The 14,205-nt window shown below is 36.8% G+C and overlaps 1 protein-coding gene across 1 annotated transcript in view; it reads right to left on the minus strand.

The window, feature by feature from the left end:
* HIBADH (3-hydroxyisobutyrate dehydrogenase) overlaps positions 1–14,205 on the minus strand; it is an 83,488-nt gene that overhangs the window by 58,489 nt on the left and 10,794 nt on the right. The window lies entirely within an intron of this gene.

Consider the following 14,205-nt stretch of genomic DNA (forward strand, 5'->3'; position numbering starts at 1 on the left):
AATTTAAACTCATCATCTTAAAATTCCATATGGGAAACAGTCAACTCACCTGATATAGTTCCTTTTACCAAGTGAATTTTACTCCTCAGCTGAAGTGAAGTAACAGTGTAAACTAATTAACTGCAGTTTAAGGCTGACTTTTTAATAGGTTAAATAAATTTTGCTCAAAATGGTTTATAATCTCTTTGGGCCAATGTTAGTGTTGAAGTGTGTAGCTTTAACATTTCTAGTCTGAAGTTCTAGTAGTAGATACCCATAAAAACCTTGGCCAGCAAGTTCCAGTGGACATAATGTTAGATTTTGGTCTGGAGAGAATTGGGTTCAAAGACCTTTCTCATCATAAGGCTCACTGAGTGGTTTTGTGTAAATTCCTGCCTTTCAATCCAGCCTACCTGAAAGGATTGTTATGATGGTAAAATTAAAAAAGAAATAGGGGCAGAGGAAGCCCTAATCTCCTTAGAAAAATACTACCTTTGTACGTTGGTGTGAAATTTTGCATTATTGGATCAAAACTACTTTATTCCCTTGAAGTTCACTATATACTGACTGAAAATATTGATATCACGCCTTTCTGTTATATACAAAAGTGTACAAGGCAGTTTGCAATTAACATAACTGAAATCACCATACACAGTAATATCAAACAAAACCAGTAGGAAAAAAAGGTGATAGATATAATGCACAAATTATCCTTCAGTTGCCTGATTACAAGTCATTTAGAGTTTTAAAACGTGATGATAAATGCTTCTCAATTTGGCTTGGGGCTGTATCAGCTATAAAATTCACGATCCATTGGAAACAGTGAATGAATCTAACTGATTTACAACAGTGTATAAATACACAATGGCTTACAGCAGAGGTTGGTTAAATGTTTCCATTTCCAAATCAAATGTTTCCACTGCCTGCTATAATACTTTGATTCTTTTCCCCTAAGGTTTATTCATGCATCTGGAAATGGACAGAGTTTGAAAATGTAGTAATGCCCCGAAAAATATAGTTTGTTTTCCACAACTAATATTAAATAGGATATATGAGCTTCCTTAGACTATTGTGTTTCTCACAAACACTCCTAAGTACCTTAAAGAATATCAGTCTGATCCAGTGAAGATAGTAAATAAGACTCCATCTGAACATCTGAAGCACCACTTCCTTCTCTTATCCAATAGCTGCAGCAGTGATAGGACTAGGCAACCCTGGGTAGCTGCTGGGGGCCCAAGAAATGCCTGGGCCTCTCTTCATAATTTTCCCCAACCTAATTTCCAAGAAACATCTGTCAGTTGAATCTGAATTCCATTTTACTTGCCTACCATGTGCCTAATGTGGTACCAGTCTGAGGCATTATGGGAAATTACAGTGGCAGCACCCATTCTCCTACCCTCTACCATTGCCACATAAGTCCATTAAGCCATTGCCACGTAAGTCCATTAAGCCATTGCCACATAAGTCCATTCACTTCGACTGGTACCATTAAGAAGAGAATCACCAGAGCCTTCCTCCCACCAGCAGAAGACGCTTATACACATGGAATCTTTTGAAAGAAGCTAAAATCCTATTGGATATTCAGAAAAAGGGTTTAGATTTAGCATTTTCACAGCTGCTAAGGAATAGGGTTGCATACTTTCTGGAAGTGCACCTCCCCAGTTAATTAAAGTCTACATATTCAAAAACCCAAATCAATATTAGAAGTAGGTCCTATACTGTTAGGGTTTTTAAAAACTGTCTACCTCCAAGGCTTTCCTCTTTCCTTTTGACCTTTATAAAGCTATTTATCACTGCAATCCTATGGCTACTTAACTATCTTCTGTATAATTGCATTAACAGTTGGAGAGGCATATATATCCAGATATTCAGAAAGCCCTGGCACTGCCACATAGATTCCACAGCAAAGAACTATACAGTGAATTGGAGGGAAAAAACCATTCCCTTTTTTGGAGGGATAGAAGATGTAACTTTCATCGTGAATCTATATACAAATGACACAGTATTTCAGGAGTCCAATGCTAGGCAAGAATTTTTGGCACCAGCCCTCAGATTAAAGTAGCTGTCTGCTGAGCTTGGTAGGCCTGTGCAAAAAAGAACTTACAGGTGCAATTGAGGCACCAAGTTCCACAAACAGAAGATTCTTTCAGTACATGTGGATGAATGCTGCTTTAGGTAGATAGTCACAGGAGTTAAAGCTCCATTGCTATCCGTTAATAGTCACTGTAGTATAAATTTAGGTTGACTTCTTTGCCAACTTTCTTCTGATCTGGGTTACAATTTGTTAATGGTAGCCAACTATCACCTTTTAAAATACTTGAAGCCAAATAATTATTCTGATTATCTGGAAAAGGTTGCAAGTTGAGAGCTGATGCTAGATTTACAGTGTGATTTTACTGCTTTTAAAAGAATTTTGATTTACATACCAGATCTTCCTGCAGAAATGTGAATGATGTCTCAATTGCAATTTTCCTGCTGTTGCTACACCAGCTATTTGGCAGACAATCGAATGATCTGAACCTTAATGGTAAATTATATTTTTTCCTCTTTTTTTTTTTGCTAAAAGAATTACATTAGTTCAATTTTCTGAGAGCTTAAGATGGCAACAATGCATGCAATATACCAGATGAGACAGTAGAAATAACTTAATTTAATCAAAAGGTGTGTGGAATAAATAGTCCACTTAGAAGTGCCTTCAGATAAATTACTTTTCCACTTCATAATTGTTACTTCAAAAAATTCACTACAGAGGAGGATTAGGTTAACTAAACAGTGGAATTTGAGGCCACCTCTCAATACTAGGAAATGTATCCTGTCTTTCTATACTGTAAATCTAAACCAATTCCACAGCTGTTAAGTTAAATCAATTTAAAAACAGAATATACAGTGGGGAAAAAAATAATTCTCTGAACATGTTCTTTGCACTTGACATCTAATGGCAAGACACTCCTTGGAGTGTAAGGATGTAGTTGTAGATGGAGGCTGTAAGTTCCCTCTTATTGCCATTGTAGTTGTGTGAGAAACATGTTTAAAAATATTACTGCATGGTTTCTGCTCCTATTTGTTCCTAAAGATAAAAGGTCCAATTTCCCCATTCACTTACAGCTGAAAGTATCAGAGCTTGTTATTGGATTTAACATCTACCCAGGCCCCATATTCTGAACAGTATTTTTAACCATGTTGTATTAATACATTATGTAAGATCCAGACAGATGCTTATGAGTAGGTGGTATCTCTACTTGCAAAAAGTGAAGTTTCTCAAAGCACTGATTTCCCCCAACTCTGGGGTGAGTGGTGTGTGTAAGGTGTTGGAAGAAGGCAGGACAGGAAGAAGGCAGGACAATTATACAAATCAGCCTTCCTTGAACTGAGGTATCTCCAGAGGAGCAGATCTGAACCCAGAACACTTAGGTATGGCCTTGTTGCCTGGTGAATTTGGGAAATTGAACTACATATGTGGCGGGCATCCAAGCTGTGGCAAGGCTGACACAATGGACATTTTTTTTCTCTAGATACATCAGCTTGAAATAATTATTCTTATTTATTTACTTCTGACATGCATGTACTATCCCAAACAAAATCTTCTGGGCTGTTCGTAATCAAACAATACACTTTAAAAATGTAAAGTTTAAAGTTAAAAAAAAATCAAAACACAAATGACATGAAAAGATAACGTTATGACAGCGTATATTGATCTTATGGCTTCTGTGTAATTTTAACTGCTGTTTAGTTTTTATTTATTTTTAAGTGGTGTTTGGACTGTGCCCCATGTAGCAGCACATTATAAATAAAGGTTTGGTTTGTTTGTTGTACTTTTTTAAAAAAACCCTGAAATAATTAATAAATTTAAAACTACAGGTAGTCCTCCCCTAACAACCATTTGTTTAACAACAGTTCGGAGATACAATGGGCCTAAAAAAAGTTACTTACAGCCTGTCCTCCAAGTTACAATGTCACACCACCCCTGCAGTCACGTGATCATGATTTGGGCGCTCGGCAACCAGCTCATGTTTATGAACAGTTGCAGTGTCCTGCGATCACACGATCACAATTTGCGATCTTTCCAGCCAGCTTCTGACAATCCAAATCAATAGGGAACCACTGATTCGCTTAATGACCGCCACAATTCACTTAATGACCACAGTAGAAATGGTCATAAAGTCAGGTCCAGTCATGTGATACCTCTTCACTTAGTGACCGAAATTCCTGTCCCAATTGTTAAGCAAAGACGACCTGCAAAAGACTTTGGAAAACAGGAAGGTATTCTCCTGGTGCTAAAAGTGTCCTGAAAGTAAGTGTCCTCTGAGACTATCCAGAAAGATATTTTCAGAGCTGGGGCAGCACACTGATGAACCTTTTTTTCTATTAGCCATTCAGCTCAGCTCAGCTGGATGGGCTACTCAAAGAATGGCATCTACAGAAGGTATTAAATCAAGTGGATGTTTATGGGAGGAGAAGATCCTTTAGGTGAAGTGGCTACAAGGAATATGCATAATTGCAGCAGCTACAGTCTTCAGACATTCAGATGAATTCATGCAGTGCCTCAAACTGAGTACTGATTGGGCTGACAAATGACACTCTTCCTTGTACTCTCACTGACCTCCAGATATTCAGCTTGGATTTGAACTCAGTTTTATGCAATCTAGAATGACAATAAAACACAATCCCACACTGTTTAGATAGCTGTATTCTTGGAACTAATGACCCCAGAGGAATGCAACAACATGGAGTTGCAAAGGAGTATTTCTACTAAAATATATTTTCAGAATGCATTTCTTTGACCATTTTTGTGCAACATGTACCATTTTCTCCACTCCATTACTTCATTGTCTATCATTTATTCTATGATGAGATGATTCACAAAACTATCATCAGTGATTTAAAGGGCAATGGGATAAAACTTAAGCTTTCTGAAACTGAAGTGAAATGCAAATTCTGAATGTAATGAATAGCACAATAATACTTCTATTTACAGTAAGTCCAAGCAAGGGCAACGTAGAATTATGTAGAATTATTCAGCCCTTATTTTTCCTTACATTTGGAGCAGGTAGGCAAATCTGCATCCCACATGTATCCTGCCAGATCTTTTGCAGACTGTCTAAATAATGGTGTCATAATTTTTTAAATTTTCATTTGAATAAAAAATAAGCATGTTACATAAGTATATTAAGTTTGTCTTATCTCTTCTACTATGAACAAATAAAAGTATACCCACCTCTCTATTAAAAAAACAAATTGAAAATGTATCCATTCATTCATTTAATAAATTCAGAGCATTGTGCAGAAGGACTCAATCACAAAAGAAGCTAATGTTAAAGAAAATGGGTAGAAATTCCTTCATTTGCATTTCCACTATACTATGAGTTTATCACGTTACCTTGCATTTGTTATAAGACAATGAACTTATTTTGGACTGTCTTATTTTGGACTATCACTGGGAGTGGTATGAAATTAATGTTATCTGGCTAGTGAGATTTCATATTCACATTCTCATGTCAGAATAACACCGAAGACTCTAGAAGATAGAAATAAAATTTAAAACGATCTTAATAGGTTAGAGAAAGGAGCTGAAAAGAATAGAATGCAATCTAACAGAGTTTAAAAAGAGCTTTTACTTTAGCACATCAAGTGCACAATGTAAGAAATTACTTGGAAATGGTACTTGTGAAAAAGATCTTAGAATAAGAGTTAACCGCAAACTGAATGATGAGTCAGCAGCATGTGACTGGAAAAAAAAATGGGAATTGCAACTTTTAAGTTGCATCAACAGAAATATAATTTCCAAGACAAGGGAAACTCTGCGCTGGTCAGATTCCAATCTGAAATGTTGTGTCCAGTTCTGAAAACCAATGATTTAAGGAGAATTCATACAACTGGAGCTAGTTGAAAGGACAGCTAGGATGACTAGGGGTCTGGAAAATAAGTCCCATGGAGACAGATTGAAGGACCTGAGCATGTTTAGTCTTGAGTAGCGAAGATTGGAGGTAAAAACATTTTTTCTATTGATCCAAAACGCAGAACATAGAATAACGTATTTATTTTAGCAGATTCTAATGGAACATTAAAAAAAACTTTATTTTGGATATCTAACCACTGTTACAATGAATGTACAAAAAGAACACAGTTTAAAGATAAAAATATGTTGAGGTATATATTGAAAACATGGCACGTATCAGGGAAGAACTTTATGCTTGAAGTACAGCCAAACATATGGCTTTATTTTGTTGGAAAGAAACTCCTCCTCCTGATTTACAATTCCAGATTGAAGATCTGCAGTTACTTTCAGCCTTTGAATTGGCTCTCTATCAACCAACTTCTGTATGGGTAGGGTTTCAGTCATTGTTTAAAAACAGGATCACCACTTGTCGGCTCTTCAAACTAGGCCAGTCAGGAAAGAGATCCTGCAAGGACTACAGGAGCACACTTTATTACTGTGGGCATAAGAACAGAACCCTGAAGCCTGCCGGGGCTTCCATCTGCCCCTCTTACAACAGACAGAATCAAGGCGGGGTTATTTTGAGTCTCTTTCTCATTCCCCTTCCTCTCCCAGAACTGCGCTGTCACTTACTTTCTGTTAGCAGTTCTTCTAACAACTCTTGAATACCTTTATCAAGGCTATCACTGCACTCCCCTACCCCAGTATATACCAGTATATATAGTAGGTATAGTTGGTTTGGCTTTATGTGTGTGTTTATTTTCGGGTTTTGTTTCTTTTTTAGCTTTCTTTCATAGGCACGTGTGCTTGTGCATTGTTTTGTTTTCATTTGTTTCTGGTCATTTGTATGTTACAGAAAGAAAGTAAAGAGAATTCCAACAGTAGGAGCAGTTTGGCGGTGGAAACCAATTACCTAGAGAAGAGATGAGCTATCTTTGCTGATTTTTGCACTAAGCTGGGTGTTGGATTCAAAGGGGCTTCCAGATGTATGATTGGCCCTTCCAGATGTATGATTCTATTACTTTATTTTATTCATTTATATTTTATTTTTTATCTCGCTTTTTAAAAAAATAAACAACTCAGGGCGGCAAACATACCTAATACTCCTTCCTCCTCCTATTTTCCCCACAACAACAGCCCTGTGAGGTGGGTTGGGCTGAGACCGAGTGACTGGCCCGAGATCACCCAGTTGGCTTCCATGCCTAAGGCGGGACTAGAACTCTCAGTCTCCTGGTTTCTAGCCCAGCACCTGAACCAGTAGGCCAGACTGGCTCTCACTGTCACACGCCCACTGAGGTTGAAGACTAACAAAAAGTAAATTTGGTATTTTCTAGTTGTATGTCTTGAATGGAAAAAGGATTGCTGAGCCCTATTTATAAAAAGCACATACAGGATTATAACTAATTTGACAGCAATAATCTCTGTACCTGTAAATGTATTTTTTGAAGATTATAAAGAAGTGAAAGATGTGACAGACAACAATATAGAAGAATTTATGGACAGACAGGTTGAATTCCTAGCTGATGGAGAAATACCGGAAAATAAAGAGATTGAGGATTATGAGACAGAGATGACAGAGTAGAAATACAAATGACAAACCAAGAGATGAAGAAGTACCTGGGCAAGGACTTATTTTTGGATTTACAAAAAAGGGTTTCGAAAACCTTGAAGAAATCATTGAGATGGGAGAAAGAAAATTTGAATGGAGATTCAACCATACGACAGCAACTTGATGAATTAAAAATTAAGATTGTCAGAAGCAACAGAAAGGAATATAAAGTTGATTTGTTTGATCAGGGCTAAAATAAGAATATTTTAATAAAATTTTGGAAACCCTTTATGGATTTTTTGCTGACATTTGGACAGAATTGGTAACGATTTTTGGATTTATGAATGGATAGGGGGGCTATGGGAAGAAGTGAACCATGTATGTGATTTCATAGGGGGCGGAGAACTATTAATTTGCCTGTACTTTTTGCAAGGAAGATCAGGAGTTGCCTCTTTAAATGTTCTTTTTTCTTTTTCTCTTCTTTCCTTTCTCTTTTTTGAACTTTGTATTTCTTTCCATTTTTTCTTTTTTTTCTGATTTCAGTTTGTATTCTCTTTTAGTATTGTAAAACTCTGTAATAAAAAGTATTTTTAAAAAATAAAAAGCACATACAGGGTATAAAGCTCCATATCCCTTATTTTAAAAAGTTAACTGCTCCTTAATGGGGGAATGATTAAAGGAAACATCTCCATTCACCATTCTAAAATCCACAAACTCAAATAGAGCGTGCTAAACAAGGGGACGCGGTGGCGCTGCGGGTTAAACCGCTGAGCTGTCGATCGGAAGGTCGGCGGTTCGAAACCGCGCGGCGGGGTGAGCTCCCGCTGTTAATCCCAGCTCCTGCTCACCTAGCAGTTCGAAAACATGCAAATGTGAGTAGATCAATAGGTACCGCTTCGGCGGGAAGGTAACGGCGTTCCGAGTCGTCATGCTGGCCACATGACCCGGAAGTGTCTATGACAACGCCGGCTCTAAGGCTTAGAAATGGAGATGAGCACCGCCCCCTAGAGTCGGACTCGACTGGACTTTACGTCAAGGGAAACCTTTACCTTTACCTTAAACAAGGGGAATGGGAGGCTGATTAAGCTTCCATACTTTTATCTAGGCAACTGCATCTGTGTATTTAATATATCATGAGATTTTTTTTCCACTGGTTAGGTGGATATATGATTGTAGCCTTTATCATCATGGCCCACTCCAGAAATTTCCACACGGTCAATAATATAATTAAACCAATTCAGCCAGCAATTTAATCAAAAACTGAATGAATGAATGAATGAGTGAGTGAGTGTCCTAACAACCAGGAAACACACTGAGACAATGAACTGGTCTCTAATATTTATTGCTAGTATTTAACAGGAATCCTAACAAACTGAAGCAGCGTGGGAAAAACCCAGACATATAACCCCCAAGGGTTAAGGCGGTCCCGATCTGTGTCTCTTTGAATGGCTGAACAATTCATCAGTGCATGCGCTTGACAGTCTGGATGGGAGCCCCCTGCTCGCTATCCTTACTCATGACAGTGAGTGTGTATACATACACACACCCTATGTGTGTGTGTGTGTGTGTGCGCGTGTGCAAGTTGCAGCATGAAAAAGTGATAATGCATATAAGCCTTTACATGTAGAAGAAACAGTTTAGAATTTAAACACCTAAAAATAACTATATCTACTACAGTAGCTGAAAAAGGATAATTTCTTAAAGATCAGCTTGCTGCAATATGCAAAATGGATGTGAAGGGATTTGCTGAGAAAAAGAGGCACAGAAGCTCCTTTTTCTTACCCAGACCTTTTCTCTAATAAATATAGAGCCTTACTTGGTTAATTGGTGGTCAGAGAACCCTATGCTTTCTGCCAAGCACTAAATTCTATCCTTACAGAAAAGCTTGGATTCCGTTATATTCAAGAACCCTAATGGATAACTTAAACTAGGGGCAAGTAAATCGTAAGCCTAATGCAAAACCACCCTTTTACATTCTAAAAATGACTGAGGACTCCAAAGAGCTCTGATTTATGTGAGTTATATCTATCAATATTTACGATACAGTATTAGAAATTAAAAGTGAGAAACTTTAAAGTATTTATTTTACTTTGCAGACCCTGGATTTTTAAAAACAAAACACCAATCTTATTAAATACGTTTTCCTGGCTTAAAGATTTATCCAGAAAAATGGGAATGTTAGGCTGAAATCTTTTCTCACAAAAAGTAATTACACAAATACCTTTGCCATATTGTAATTCAAAGAAGAGAAAACATTCTCCATACTACAATTATTTTAGTTAACTACAAGAGATAATCAAATATAATCCATGCAAATTAAATCAGCAAGACTTGTCTCAAACATAGGAGTGACCCAAGCTTATTGAAATGAAATTCTGAAACAAAACAAAACCTACAGTTATGCTTGGAAACAGCATGCCTAGAACTTGAAGCAAAGGAAAAAAATGCCAACTTATAAACTTCTCCAAGGGAAGGTTTATAATGGAAATGGCAACAGACTCTTAACTACAGTGGTGCCTTTTTATGCCAACATATAAATAATTTTAGTTTTTATAGTCACATCATAAATTAGATGTAGTGCTAGTAGAAACAGTAGAGTTCTGATTCAGTAAATAGAAAGACTAGGAGCTCATGTTTGCATTTTTAAAAGACAAGCACAGACTTAATGGTGGCTCTGAAATGAAGTCTGTAAACAGGTTTCAGTTCTTTTTTTTTAGCAGGCAAGTCATGAGTGTTCAAGTTTATAAAAATAAGCAGTCTTTACAAGCTCTACTGCCTGTTTCAAATCTTCTAAGAACCATTTATGTAGGTTAGTAAAAATGGCTCCATTCAACCCATTAGTTTCTCCGTTGTGGAAAAAAAATCGTACAGAAATGTACATGCTCACAACCTCCCCACATTCCAAAAAGGATGCTTTACTTTTGACCTTAGCAACTGTTGCAAATGCCACGTGAGTAACATGGTTTGTACAAAGAAACGTATGTGCTCCAAGGCCACTTTCTTCATTCTTAGTTTACACTTGTCACTGCAGGGTCAATAAATTAACATAATACATTCCAGTTTCTCTTCTTACAGAGATATAATTGGAAGGCAACTTAATCCATGCAGCAGGGAGGAATTCAGAGGACCTATGCCTGCATATATCTGCTGCTTATTCAAAAGTAAATGATGGAAGGTACTGATCATTATCATCTTAATCAAAAGGGATTAAGAAAAGTATGTGGATAAGGTGCTTTTTAAAAAGTTGAAACAAAAGCCCTGGTTAGTCTTTTTAAACCACACATATGTAGATTGGATGGAGAATATGTACGTGGTCGCTAAGATCAACAATAACTTGATGGCACATAATCAATGTAGATTGGATTTTACTGTACTTAACATTATATAAAATGCCTGAGAGTGATGAAATGGAATTTAAATTAGTTCTAATTCAGGAAAAAGGGATTCTTTTTTATATGTTGTTGTTTCATTATTATAGTTGATCGATGGGCCAGCAACTATCCCATCAAAACCTGCATCGATTTATATTTCTTGGTTCATTCTTGCTCTGGCTCTGGTTTTAACCCAAATTCAAAAAGCCAGAATCCAGTAGCATCTTTTCTAATCCAGTTATAGCTTATTCGTTCGTTCCTTCCTTCCGTCCTTCCTTCCCCTTTCTCTCCCCGTTTTCATGAACTTTCACCTAGAGGTCAAAAGACACGTATATCTCCACTCCTGAAAGAGTTTTACTTTCAATGGTTAAAAATTATCATCTTTAAATTCTGGAATCTCTTCTAAACTAGTACATTTGATTACTGTCAAAACCAGGGATGCACAACTTTTTCTGCTCCAAGAGTCTCCAAATCTCTGTATGGTGGAACTTGTATTCCAAAAAGTGGTATATTTTGCCATGGCAAAACCTACATTTCATTTCACCTCAGTAAGCAAATGATCTGCTGGAGGAACATAACCTTCCTGCCCTTGTCTATGTAGGTCTTTGGGTCCTGGATGTGAAAATTAAAAGGAGGGAGGAGGAAGTTCCTATAAAACAGCAAAGCTGGCTGGGGAATTCTGGGAGTTGAAGTCTACACAGCTTAGAGTTGCCAAGGTTGAGGAACCCTGCTATAAAATACTGACATTCTAGGCTCTCTCTTTTATGCACAATGTCCAAGAAAACGTTTCAAAACTTACGAAGCTGTCTCACATAATGAACACAAAAGCATCTAATAAAAAAAAAGATTTCATATTCATTTGTACAAAACTGAGATATGCAGGAAAATGTGGAAAATGCAATTAATTTTATCTTAATTGAACCAATTAATTTATAGATATAGTATCTTCTAATGTGCTATTTGGTGAACTTATAGACAGCCTCTGTAGAGTTCAAACCATTAAGATCAACTTGCTATTCAGAATCAGGGACACTGTATAACTGGGAGGTGGGGGGAGCAATCTCTGTCTCCAGTTCCACATGCAGCTCTATTTTGTGTGGCTCCTTGTCCCCAGCTAACTTCAATTATCAAAAATCACAACTATGAAACTTGTTTAAATGTCTCTGAAAACTCAGGAGAAGCAAAGATCAGTCCCTCTTCCACACTGCATCTTCACACCAACTCTGTGGCCCTTGGACTCTGCAAAACAATAAATGCAATGGCCAATCTCTGGAAGCTTGCTCAAACCTAATATAAAACCTGCAATTCTGAGATAACTTCTTTTCAGATCAGTGTAGTTTCAAGCACTGTTTAGAATTATTCAATAGCCACACTTCAATAACAACCATTACAAGTAAACATTAGCAAGGATGTCAACTCTCATCAGTGAGAGCCAAAATTCAGTAAAAAATAGTTATTTGTGAATAACCAATGGTTAGAAAATGGTTTTGTATCAGAGGACATTAGAGTTCCATGTACTGATAACAAACCCTTGATTTATCAAAGAAAAAAAGTTGAACTTGGTTACATGAACAGGAGTTCTTTCTCTTTATAGTTCCACTGGAAAAATGGTGTATCACTTTCAAGCTGTTTCCATCAGAAGAAGTTAGTATCCATCTCACTTGGGACATGGCTACCCTGGGAATTAGTATAATTTAACATAACAAATAGGGTCAGTTTGGTGTAGTGGTTAAGGCATCAGAGTAGAAACCAAAAGATTGTGAATTCTAGTCCTGCCTTTGGCACAAAGCCAGCTGGATGACCTTGGGCCAATCACTCTCTCTCAGCCCTAGGAAGCAGGCAACGGCAAACCACTTCTGAAGTCTTGCCAGGAAAACTGCAGGGACCTGTCCAGGCAGTTGCTAAGAATCGGACATGATTGAAAGGCAAAAAAACCAAAACACTGTAATATATATAATACTAATCTCTTTAATATTTGCATCACATGAACAGCTATGGTAGCACATGATAAGAAACTACATTTTATCTGGATCAAAAGTCACAGAGATTGTTCCAAAATCTTCTGAAAAAGTATATATAGTTTCCCATTAACTAAATACTATGAAAAAGGGAGCTTTTAAAACTAATTTATTTCATATTGCCTTTCTCATTAATTTTTAAATTTTCTTCATTCAGCACAAATATTCTGTTTTAAAGTTCACACACTTTAAGCATAACAAACCAAGACAACAGATACTGTACCATATGCCTCTCTCACACAAACAAATTAAACAACCTTCCAGCAATAGAATTAGGCAGAGTTAGGTGATATTCCTTTTCCTTCATTCTGAGGGGGGAAAAAACCTGAGAACATTGGCAGAGCTCTCAATGTTTACATCACACATCTCAATGCTTACATAAAAACTAAACTCTACTAGTATCTCAAACCAACCTTCACACATAAAGGTGTATCTGAGGGAACTAACATCAGTCAACTCTTCCCTTAATTTTATCTCAACTTTTCACTTTATATTTGCTTCACTGGTATTACCTTGCTACAACAGTTCCTCCTTTAGAAAGACACTGAATGTTACATTGGGCAGGTGATATAGATTCACCTTGGGAACAGTTCACCTCACCCATAAATCTTCTTAGCCTTGTATACAGAGTCACTTGTTTGCAACAAAGTAGGCAGTGTACAAATAATTGCAAATAAACAAACACCTTCAACGATAAGCCTTAATATTTGGTTTCTACCCATTTTCTCCCACAAATGCTGAATTTCATACCTTAACCTATAGATGGATGCAGATATTTCAAAATGAGGTTCCAAGTCATAGCTAAAAATTCACAATATTCATACAAACCTTACACCAAAGTCTGAACTGTTTTGTTTCACCAAACCTAAGATTCAGAACTTCCAAAAAAATGAATAACTGAACTATTACTTTTACTTGCCTTCACATGGGATACTCAGTAGGAATAAAAATTAAAAAGATGAAGGATGTTTAAAGCAATGCATTTTCTTTCATCTTATGTCTGGCTAGTGGGTACAGGTGTGCAAATAAATTGATTAAATAAAAACATTAAAACGTTTAACTCTTGATAAAATCAATGTACATTTAGTATATTTAACCCTACACCCCTTGTTAGAAAAAAAATGAGAATATATGATATAGGCCAATGTTTCTCAACCTCAGCAATGGATTTCAATTCCAGAATGCTGGCTGGGGAATTCTGAGAGTTGAAGTCCATACACCTTAAAATGGCTGACACTGAGAAACACTGGTATAGGCCTAGTGATTCACCCTAATCATAATACATGCATACTTCCTCAGAACTTTGTAATGCAAAAAACAAAAAAAAAGTATTTGGGCAGTAATATACAACTT

This window comes from Candoia aspera, chromosome 4, assembly GCF_035149785.1.
Source record: "Candoia aspera isolate rCanAsp1 chromosome 4, rCanAsp1.hap2, whole genome shotgun sequence".
Classification (NCBI taxonomy): domain Eukaryota; kingdom Metazoa; phylum Chordata; class Lepidosauria; order Squamata; family Boidae; genus Candoia; species Candoia aspera.